The following is a 10,757-nucleotide window of genomic DNA, read 5'->3' on the forward strand; positions in this document are numbered from 1 at the left end:
CAATCAACTTTTCAATCATCTCCATCTTCATCTTCAACTCTATGCAAGAAGGATAAAACACCACGTATACATCATATAACATACACAAAACTCACATAAATACAAAAAAATGTAGTCTAAATGGCACATGCTTCCAAAAAATGGAGAGCAAAGAGAAAATTTTTTATTAAAAAGATCAGTATAACCAAGAGAGTGTCCACAAGCTATGTAGAATGAAGATATTTTTTCTTGAACTTCATACTCAGCTTAAGACTTTCCAGAATCTTATTCTCATCCACAAAATGTAGAAATACATTCTGGAGAAATTGTAAACATTATCACTAGGCAAAGGGGAAGCTACAAAAGGCATGAACAAGGCCTCATTGATAGTAGTAGGGGATAAATAGAATCGACAGCCATAAACCAAGCTCGAAAGCTTCTTGTAAGTCTCCAAAAAAGAGTAACATAGATTTGCATCCACTGGAGGGAATTTCAGAGCCACAAAGAGATGAAGACCCACCTTGCAAATACAATTAGCATCCAAAAGGAGAGAGTAATCATGGATTGATAATGGTAAATGTTGAATCACAAGAGAGGGTGTGGAAGAAGATGCCATTTAGGCCACACTAGGCCACCTACACACACACAAAAACCACAAAAAGGAGAAAGTATTCTTGCAAAACTCACACATACCACCATTGAGACAGATATAAGGGAAACAAAAAAAATAACAACAAAAATTGAGTGGTCTAGACCAAACCTCCCCAAGTAGTCCATATCCTATGGAAAATTCGACATGACCTACTCACCTATGTGATCAAAAGCTTCATGATATGTAGACATACAAGCACCCAAAAACCCCGTAGGCAACACTAGAAAGAAAAGAAAGTCTTATGCATGCCGTATCCCACACACAATCTAGAAATCAAGACTAAACCATAGACTTGGATCATCAAAATAAATATAGATGGATAAGACCGATATCTCTGAGACTAAGAAATCTCGATCTCCATAAATGGATGGCATATATCTATGGTGTGGTGAAGTAGGTGGGTGAAAACTACATGACTCATTTTTATTAGATGACAAATTAGTTACAATTCATGATTAAATTATTCCATTAATGCATGGAGTCATATTTGCATCCCAACCCCTACTTAGATTGACTTGACTGGATTGGACTATGGGTCTTTACAAATGCAATTTATTTTTAAAAACTAGATGACTCTGGCGCAAAGCGCATTCATGCATGACTTTAGGGGGTTCATTATTATTTACAAATTAAATGTGTGTAAAGCGTGTGTGCGCATGTATTGTGGATGGATTTTAATTTATAAAATTTAGTAGGTTATTGTGCTATGTGCGCATGCAATGGTGGGGTTGCTTTTATAAATTAATGATCAATTATTTTTAAATACAAAGTTATGTGGTGCATTCTGTTTGTTTGGTGGGTGCAACGGTTGGTTGATTTACACAAATTGTTTATATTGCATTGTTGCAGGTAAATTAGAAGGCATATGAGGCTTTTTCTCTAAGACTTTAATCAATCTTTTTATAGGTTTGTACCAAAAAGACAATAAAATTTAAAGTAATTACAAAAAATATCAAAATATTCAGAGTACTTGCAAAAAAAAGATCAAAATATCAAGGAGACCTTGGATGATATAATTTACAACTTTGCATTTTCATGGCTTCCTTTCATAGAGTTGATGAGGGAACATTGTCTCTCCACATAGTCTGACTTGACTGGATTAGACTATGGGTCTTTACAAATGCAATTTATTTTTAAAAATTAGATGACTCTAGCACAAAGTGCATTCATGCATGACTTCGAGGGGCTCATTATTATTTACAAATTAAATATGTGTAAAGCATATGTGCGCGTGTATTGTGGATGGATTTTAATTTATAAAATTTAGTAGGTTATTGTGCTATGTGTGCATGCAATGGTGGGGTTGCTTTTATAAATTAATGATCAATTATTTTTAAATAAAAATTTATGTGGTGCATTATGTTTGTTTGGTGGGTGCAATGGTTGGTTGATTTACGCAACTTGTCTATATTGCATTGTTGCAAGTAGATTAGAAGGCATACGAGGCTTTTTCTCTAAGACTTCAATCAATCTTTTTACATGTCTATACCAAAAAGAAAATAACATTTAAAGTAATTACAAAAAATATCAAATTATTTAGAGTATCTGCAAAAAAAAAAAATCAAAATATCAAGGAGACCTTGGATGATATAATTTACAACTTTGCATTTTCATGGCTTCCTTTCATAGAATTGATGAGGGAACATTGTCTCTCCACATAGTCTATTCCAATTAGGCTCCAATGAGAATTGAAAACAATCATATTTCAATAATTTAGCAAAACAAAATCTCATAAAATCTAACAGAATATCAAATTATTTACCTTTCATTGTATAAAATTAGAAGAACCTCCAAAGTTTTAAAGTCAATTGGATTGAACCAATGATCAAATGCACTTGCACTAAGCTCACTCCTCATATAGTATGAGATAGATGGATCAAGAACCTCAACTTAATTTGTTGTATAGGGGAGCTCATGTAGTACATACCTAGCAAAAGAGTGGAGATAGTTAGCATCAACATGAAAGCTTATTGCTAGAAAAATATAGTGAGTAAAAATAAATTTGGTATATCATACCTTTACTTACAAATTAAATGTGTGTTACAGTGCATGTGAAAGAGGGAAAATTTGGTAGTGTGTGGACACCCCGCAAGGTCTAATATGCAAATTCCCACATCCAAACAAGCTGCCGTAGAATAGAAAAATCCACATACGAAAATAATAAGTTGACTAGGTGATAGTCCACCTCTTATAAGATGGTATGAAGAAACCAATACGAATATCATGGTAAAAAAAAGGAGATAAGGAAGGGTTTGTCACTTGGATGCTCATGTGCTGGTTTTTTTTTAAAGTTTAATTATTTTTATTTTTCTAATTTATCTTTGTGTTTTTTATTTTTTTAATTCTATTTTGTGTGGTATTTGAATCCTTAGAACCTTTGAAGTTGTGTATTGAACTGTGTTCAAAATTTAGTTTTTAAATATCATGTCACATTTGATGTGAATAAAACTTGAAACATTTTGATTGGTTTATGTGATGATTTTTTTCATTGAGTTTATTTTTATGTTTTATTTTTTAAAAATAAATAAATTTGAGTAACCAAATGGCTATGTAGACATTGGAAATGTGAATTTTATGAACTTTAAGGAATTTAATATATATTTTTAAAAATTTCTCAAAAATTTTAAGTATTTTTATTTTAAGTTGTTTTTTAATTCTTTAAAAATACAAATAAATATTTTTCAACGTGTTTTAAAATTTTTTTATGTATTTGTGGTTGTTTATAATCGTAAGGGAAATGTTTTTCAAATTTTTTGGATTTTTCGTTTTTGAAATATTTTTAATTGAATTTTTATAGAATTTTCAAGGGTTTTAAAAAATTTAATGATTTTTCTCATTTTTTAGTGTGGAGGATTAAAATAATTAGGATCAGGATATCGGGGTACCTAATGGTTGTTGCATGTGAACAATAACTCTATGGCACGGGCAAAATGGGACACGTGTCCTCGTGCAGGAACATGGGGCTTACAATGCACATATGCACGAACATGATTAAACATGCATTCACCCATGCATGAACATCCACAAGCATGATCAAGACCGTCCTACGCACATGTGAGGGCGTGTGCACATGAGTATAAAACCCAAAACACGATCAACATGCACAATTTCCACAACGCAGGGGGTGTTCGCGTAGGTTATGGGGGGAGGTATGAGATAGGGGATGGGGTGAGCTATGGGTGGGAAAGTGTAGGAAGAGGGGTGGGAACAGGTGCTTCAAAAGGGGGTGGGTTTAAAGGGGAAATGGGTAGGGTTAAGGGTGTGGGCAGGGTGGTGGGCAAGGGGGGGTTTAAGTTGATGGGTGGGCGGGTTAGAGGGTGGGGGGGAGGGAGGGGAGGGATAGGTGAGGTGGGGAGTAGGAGTAGAGGCGGAGGTTGAGGCAAGCGTAGTGAGGGGGGAGAGGTAGGAGGTGAGGCGGTGATCGAGGCCAAGTGGCTCGCAACAAGGGCGCAGAGGTGGCGATGACCGGGCGAGGGGTTGTGAGGGAGAGGTAGGAGGTGGGGCAGTGAGACTGAGGGATGCGAAGGCGACGACGGCCGAGATAGAGGGGTGGTGGGTGTGAAGAAAAGGGGAGGAAGAAGAGGGGGAAGGAAGAGGGAAAGAAGGAGGAGGAGGAGAAGGGCGAGAGGGAAGGGAGAAGAAGGAGAAGAGAAGGAAGGGGGGAAAGGAGGAGGAGAGGGAGATGGTGGGAGGGGAGGGAGGAGGAAGGAGGGGGGAGAGGGAAAATAGATGCAGAGCAGCTGGGGGGTTGGGGAGGGAGAAAGAGAGAGGGAAGAGAGAGAAGGAAGTAGGGGAGGGATTGCGAGAGTAATGGTTGGAGAGCGGGTATATTAAAAAAAAGTTTTTTTCTTTTAAAAAATATTATAATAATGTTTAGAAAAAAGCATGCCCCTCCTCCCACACACCAATGCTGGCACAAGGGGGTAAATTTTTTTTCCATTGACGGGAACACGAAAGTGGGGGAGAACTTAGGGCAGGCAAATACCACACGACAAATATCTGGAATGCATTTTGAGGCGAAAACCAACCATTGATGAGACATGTGGGGGACTAGAAATAAAAAATTGGATGAAAAAGCTAATTCAGAGATATTCGGGCATCAGGTGGATGAAGATGCCATAAGAAGCAAAATTGGATAGGGTGATGGGAGGAATGGCATGGACAATGCGTCTGGCGCATTTGTCAGTAAATAGGGAGCTCAAGTGGAAAAATATGAAAAATTGGCCACTAAAAATCATACGAAAATTAATTTTGCAAAATTTGTCAGTCAGAACAAAATGCAAAAAGAATAAAAATTATTCATAATGAGGAGTGGGACATGGAAAATAGAATTAATAACAAAAATAGAATAAAAAATAGAATTAATCCAAAAATAGAATAAAAAATTAATAACAAAAAATAAAAAAGTTGAAATGGAAAACAACAATAAGAAAAAATGTTTGGGTGGACAGGTTGGATAGGGCTATCTAGTTGAAACATGGTTTCGATGGCAAATGGGGTGGTTTGCATGGAAAAATGATAAAAATACACCCAAAAATCCGAACAAAATAGTTTAAAATAATTTGTATGTGGAAACAAGGGGCAAAAAAAGGGAAAAATATCAAAGGAATGGTGATCGATATGATTGTCAGATCAGAATGTGATTTTGGCAAAAGAAAGGCACGTTTACATGGAAAAAAAGCAAAAATACATAAGGAGACACAATTAAAAATTAATAACAAAAAATTGAAAGATCAGAATGATTTGGAAGAAAAAGGAAAGATGTATGGGGGGACAAATAGCTCGAGGCTATCCACATAGAATGGCATTTTGATGAAAAAGGAGTAGGTTCCCATGTAAAAATAGAAAAATCAGGTAAAAATAAAACCTACAAATACACAAAAATAAATAATGGCCAATCCGTGCATAAAAAAGAAAGGTTATAAAAAGAAAAAGTGTCCAAAAAAAGGAAAAGATCTGAGCTAGCACATCAAATTGGAGTTTTGATGCAAAAAAGGTGTGTTCACATGGAAATACATCCGATTTGCGTGAAATTATTCAAAAATTAATAACTCAAGAATCGTGACTCAAAACTAAGAGCTGTAAAAAGGAAAATGGACATTCAAAGGGAAAAATAGGGTTGTAGGATCAAATTGCAGTTTTGGTGAACATAGGATATGCGTTCACATGGAGGATAAGCAAAATGATAAACTAACTCATAGGGCAAGGGATGACCATAGGAACGGGTTAGAATAGGGTGGGTGGGTGAGAAGGGATCTCAACAAGATAGAAATAAAACATGATATCATATAAGGATCAATGAATAGGGTGTTCATGAATGTATGCAAACCAAGACATGTAAGGATGTGTCCCCACACTTAAGACATGAATAAATCGGTTTGACTAATCAATAAGGACCTAACACTTGACTAGAACCCATAACCATACGTCCCCACAATTAAAACATGAAATGTACAAAAAGGAACGCAAGAGGTAGGGTTAGAAACACTTGGCCCATTCAGGGGGTTGATGGAGATCCTCGACACTTGTTAGGGAGTCAAAGTAAGCCATATAGGAGGTACCAAGGCTCACCACAGTATGCTTGTGACATGGCAAGGACCATGTAGCAACACTTAGGCAGGTAGGGTTATTGATGAAGATCCAGTAAGTCATCGATGGCAAAGTAATCATCACTCAATCTTGATAGTCACTCGTAGGAGGATGATAGATTAGACACTCACCCCATAACTCACATCACTTGAGAAGAATATTTGAAACCCATATCTCACACCCAGTTTAGAAATTGACAAGAAGGATGGTTCAGTAAACCGTTGATGATGAAGTATTCATTACTCAATCTCGATAGTCACTCGTAGGAGGATGATAGATTAGGCACTTGTCCCATAACTCACACTACTAGGAGTATGTTTAAAATCCATATCTCACACCCAGTTTAGTACTTGACAAGAAGGATTGTTTAGAAGGAGTATGCCAACGTGCACAATTGATAGTGTGTCAGTGCGTTCCAACCCATCTGGCATAGGTGTAAGGAGGAAGGCTAGGGAGCCTTGCAGTGTAGTACACCAAAGAGAGTGATGTATGTGATGGTGGAGGCTCATTCAATATGTTGATAGGGAAATGAAAACGTACTTGACACCAATTATCGTAATGTCCCTCAATCCTCACATCTCAATTGATGAAAGGAAAAGCAATCACACTCAACCCCCCCTTTATCTCAAGCTCTGTAGATAGATATAAAAGGACAGCTCGATTCTTGACACCCATTGATGTAATCCTCATTGTCACTTGTGTGAATGTTGTATGCCCTTGTGCACAATTGATAGTGCACTAGTGCATCTCGCCCTGTGGTGGCATACATGTGAGAAGGAAGGCTATGGAGCCTTATAGTGTCGTACATAAGAATAGATTGTGCTTTGTGCATTGAGAGGCCTGGCCCATGCTCCATGCAATGCTCCATTCATACATCTCACCTCTCTTTTGGATTTAAAGAGCAAAGACTAGTCACGCACCACACCCTCTGTCATCTCACACTCATCTGATAAATATAGAGGGCATCCCATACTCACATCTCGATTAGGTTAGGATGAAAGCTCACGTCACTCGAGGGATTGTTGATGAAGTTCGGCTTTGTCTAGTTGATGATTGTTGAGACTTCAAGCTCAAGTTGCATATATGCCCGACGACATGACAACTATGTGTTGAGCTATCTCTAGCATGTGTACATCACCGAATAAGTTGGGTTATGAATTAGATGGAGTTATTAGAGCTGTGTGGATTTGACGTACCAAGTTCAAGATGTATTAGGCTACTTCAGTAGCCTGTGATTATTTGAATAATAAGAAATGGATAATGTGAGAACTGCTTGCTCTGTGTCATCTAATCTCTCTCTCTCCGTCTGTCTTTGAACATGGTATCAAAGCAAGGTTTTGATTGAGAACAATGTTGAGAATAGCAAATGATGCTTGATATAAAGGCTTGCTCATAAGTGGTTTTGTATGAGAGATACAAAAAATATGTATGCTCTAGAAGCTCTAGGAAGGGATGTCCAAAATCCCATAAGCACAGAGAAGAAAAGTGGTACTATCCAAAAAGCTATAAAGGCATGTACTTGACACTCATTTCAATGTAATGGTACTATCAATTTGAGTCACTCAAGATTGTGTTTATGAGTCCAAGCTAATCTATCTTGGAACCTAATTCACTTGAGTTGCAATTCCTCATTCTGATAATGTATCATGTGCTTGACTTGCATCCACCATAGCCGATCTAGTTCTAGGTCATTGTAAATGGGGGAGCTTTATCCTCTTGTCAGCGATGACTATCTGCACACAGTTGACAAAGCAAGGAGAAAACCGTGAGCCTTGATTGTAGAGAAAAACTGTGCACCCATCATGGTCGGACTAGCCTAGCACGCAACCGGTACGTATGATGTGAAGACCCGGACTCGGGGACGTATGATGTGAAGATCCGGATTGGGACTTTTCAAAACCATCCGCAATTCCAAGGAGGTTGCAAATGGAGTCAATGCTGAGCTTGACATTGCTATCTGATTGCTGGAGCCCATTAAGGAGTAGTTTCCCATCATATCATATGCTGACTTATATGAGTTTGCAGGGGCGGTTGCCATTGAGGTGACAAGTGGTCCAAATATTCCATTCCACCATGGCTGCAAGGACCTTAAAGAGAGTCCAAAGTAAGGCCACCACGGAGGGAATCTAGGTGGTTTGGATATTCCATTCCACCTTGGCTACAAGGACCTTAAAGAGAGTCCAGAGGAAGGCCACCTTCCTAATGCAACTAAAGGTGCTGGACACCTACAAGACGTTTTTGGGCACATGGGCTTGGGTGAAAAGGAGATCATTTCTTTGTCACAGCGATCCAAGGTGTGCCCACAAAGATAGATCTCGCTTCGAAGGGGTATGGACTAGCAATCCCTTGGTTTTTGATAATTCCTACTTCACAGAATTAGTTACAAGTGAAAAGGAAGGCCTTCTACAACTTCCCTTGGACAAAGCTTTGATCGAAGACCCAGAAGGCCAAAAACAGCATGAAGACAAAGAAGAAGTTTGAAGAATGCCAAAGAAGCATGAAGAAGAAGATACTTTCCATTGCTACAAACAAAATGTTTTGCAAAAATTTTCATCATGGATCATGTTTTCCCAAAGCGGATCTTTCCCATAGTGGATGTAACAAACCCTAGCGAAAATGTAAAGTTTCAAGCTTGACCTAACTAAGGCTGCCAAAGAGCTAGTCTCCTAGTCCATGTCCACATGTAGGGAAAAAATGCCAGTAGGTGTAGGAACTCATCATTTGAGGGGGGGTGTTGAGAATAGCAAATGATGTATGATATAGAGGCTTGCCCATAAGTGGTTTTGTATGAGAGATACGACAAAGATGTATGCTCTAGAAGCTCAAGGAAGATATTTCCAAAATCCCATAAGCATAGAGAAGAAAAGTGGTACTATATCTAAAAAGCTATAAAGGCATGTACTTAACACTCATTTCAATGTAATGGTACTATCAATTTGAGTCACTCAAGATTGCGTTTATGAGTCCAAGATAATCTATCTTTGAACCTAATTCACTTGAGTTACAATTCCTCATTTTGATAATGTATCGTGTGTTTCTCAACAAATAGGCATAACTAGAGCTGAAAGGGACTGCAATCAATAGCAATCACAAGTAAGGAAAACCAATTAGTTGATTGTTGACTAGTTAGGACTCAACCAAAGCAAACACGTGTGCTACTGGTACTTTAGATCTGTGTCAATATGTGGACAACAACATGAGCAGCTAGATCAACGTGGAGTGAGTAGCCGGATCAATGCGGATATCAATGTGTGCAATTAGGTTTAGCGTGGACTGCAACGTGACCAATCTAGAGCAACAAGACATCAATGTGGACTGCATATATTGCACCTCTTTCCTGATTCATAGCATGGTTTGAATGCAGAGATGGCACTTGTTTTCTTTGTTGCTTACCAATGTGGACAGAACTGAACTATGATAATGCTTGATTGCAAAGATTGCACTCGGTTAGCTCTTGCTTACCAATGTGGAAAACAACTAAACTGTGATATTGCTTGATTGCATCTTGAGGCCTTCTGAAGAAGAGATAATGACAGAAGATAGAGCACTTGTGTGTGCTTGTTGAAGTTAGGGTCAAGCAAGATCTATGTTTCTTGGGACGATTTGGCACCTGGTTTAGAAGTAATCTAGATCTACAATGTATGGGTTGCCTGATTCTTGGTGAGTGGTGAAAGTACAATGCTTGTCAAGAAAAGAATGCTTGAGTGGTATGCCACTTGCATTGACCAAGGTCATGGATTGAAATGTATATGTTTTCAGAGTTGAATCTCAACTAGAGTATGGATGGTACTATGCCTTGGGATCATAAGGCACTAGTTCATGGAGTTCTTGGGCATGAGATTGAGAGCCCATTTTTTATTGGAATGCTAAGTCAAGTGAGCTATAGAAATATGCTTACTTGATGCTTATGAATCATCCTGAGGGATGAATACCTTTTGAGAATATTCTGGTTGCATCTTGGAGGTAGTACTTGTGTTGTATCCATTGTATGGGCAGCATTATTGTTAATAAATCAAGCTTCTCTTGGTCTACATTGAGTACATGTATCAGTTGATTGGTTGGCATCATTGTAAGCTTGTTAGAACCTGATGACCCAAATTCAGTAGAGTGACATGTCTGCTCCCATGTATGATTGAAAGATCCATCCATATTCACTGATTAATGTAGAAAGGAATAGAACTTGGACATTGGGCAAAATGTTGACATTGAACTTATCATGCAATTTATGAGGCTGAATACTTGGGCAAACAAATTGAAGGAATAATGGCATGTCATATGTTGTAAGGAAGTCTAGACAGGTTGTTTTTCACTGACAATAGCTCATTGGAACATGACTTGATGGTCATACAGGCATGGGTGTCTCTATATGGTTATGTTTTGTTGTTTGAGTTGCTATGAGCACAAACTGTGAGATAAGGTTGTGCGAAATATTGAAATTCCCTTCAAATTTAGATTGTTGAAATTTCTTTACATGAATATGAGAAGCTTGTGTTACTATTATGACCACAATGCTTAAGTGTTGATGCTCAACTAAGAG

General features: G+C 38.0%; 1 pseudogene; it reads left to right on the forward strand.

The window, feature by feature from the left end:
* The first annotated feature begins 7,917 nt into the window (after window positions 1-7,917).
* On the forward strand, window positions 7,918-8,701 carry LOC148026565 (L-ascorbate peroxidase, cytosolic pseudogene; annotated as a pseudogene).
* The last annotated feature ends 2,056 nt before the right edge of the window (window positions 8,702-10,757 follow it).

This window comes from Lygodium microphyllum, chromosome 13 (assembly GCF_053477565.2).
Source record: "Lygodium microphyllum isolate KBCC chromosome 13, Lygodium_microphyllum_v1.1.10, whole genome shotgun sequence".
Lineage (NCBI taxonomy): Eukaryota > Viridiplantae > Streptophyta > Polypodiopsida > Schizaeales > Lygodiaceae > Lygodium > Lygodium microphyllum.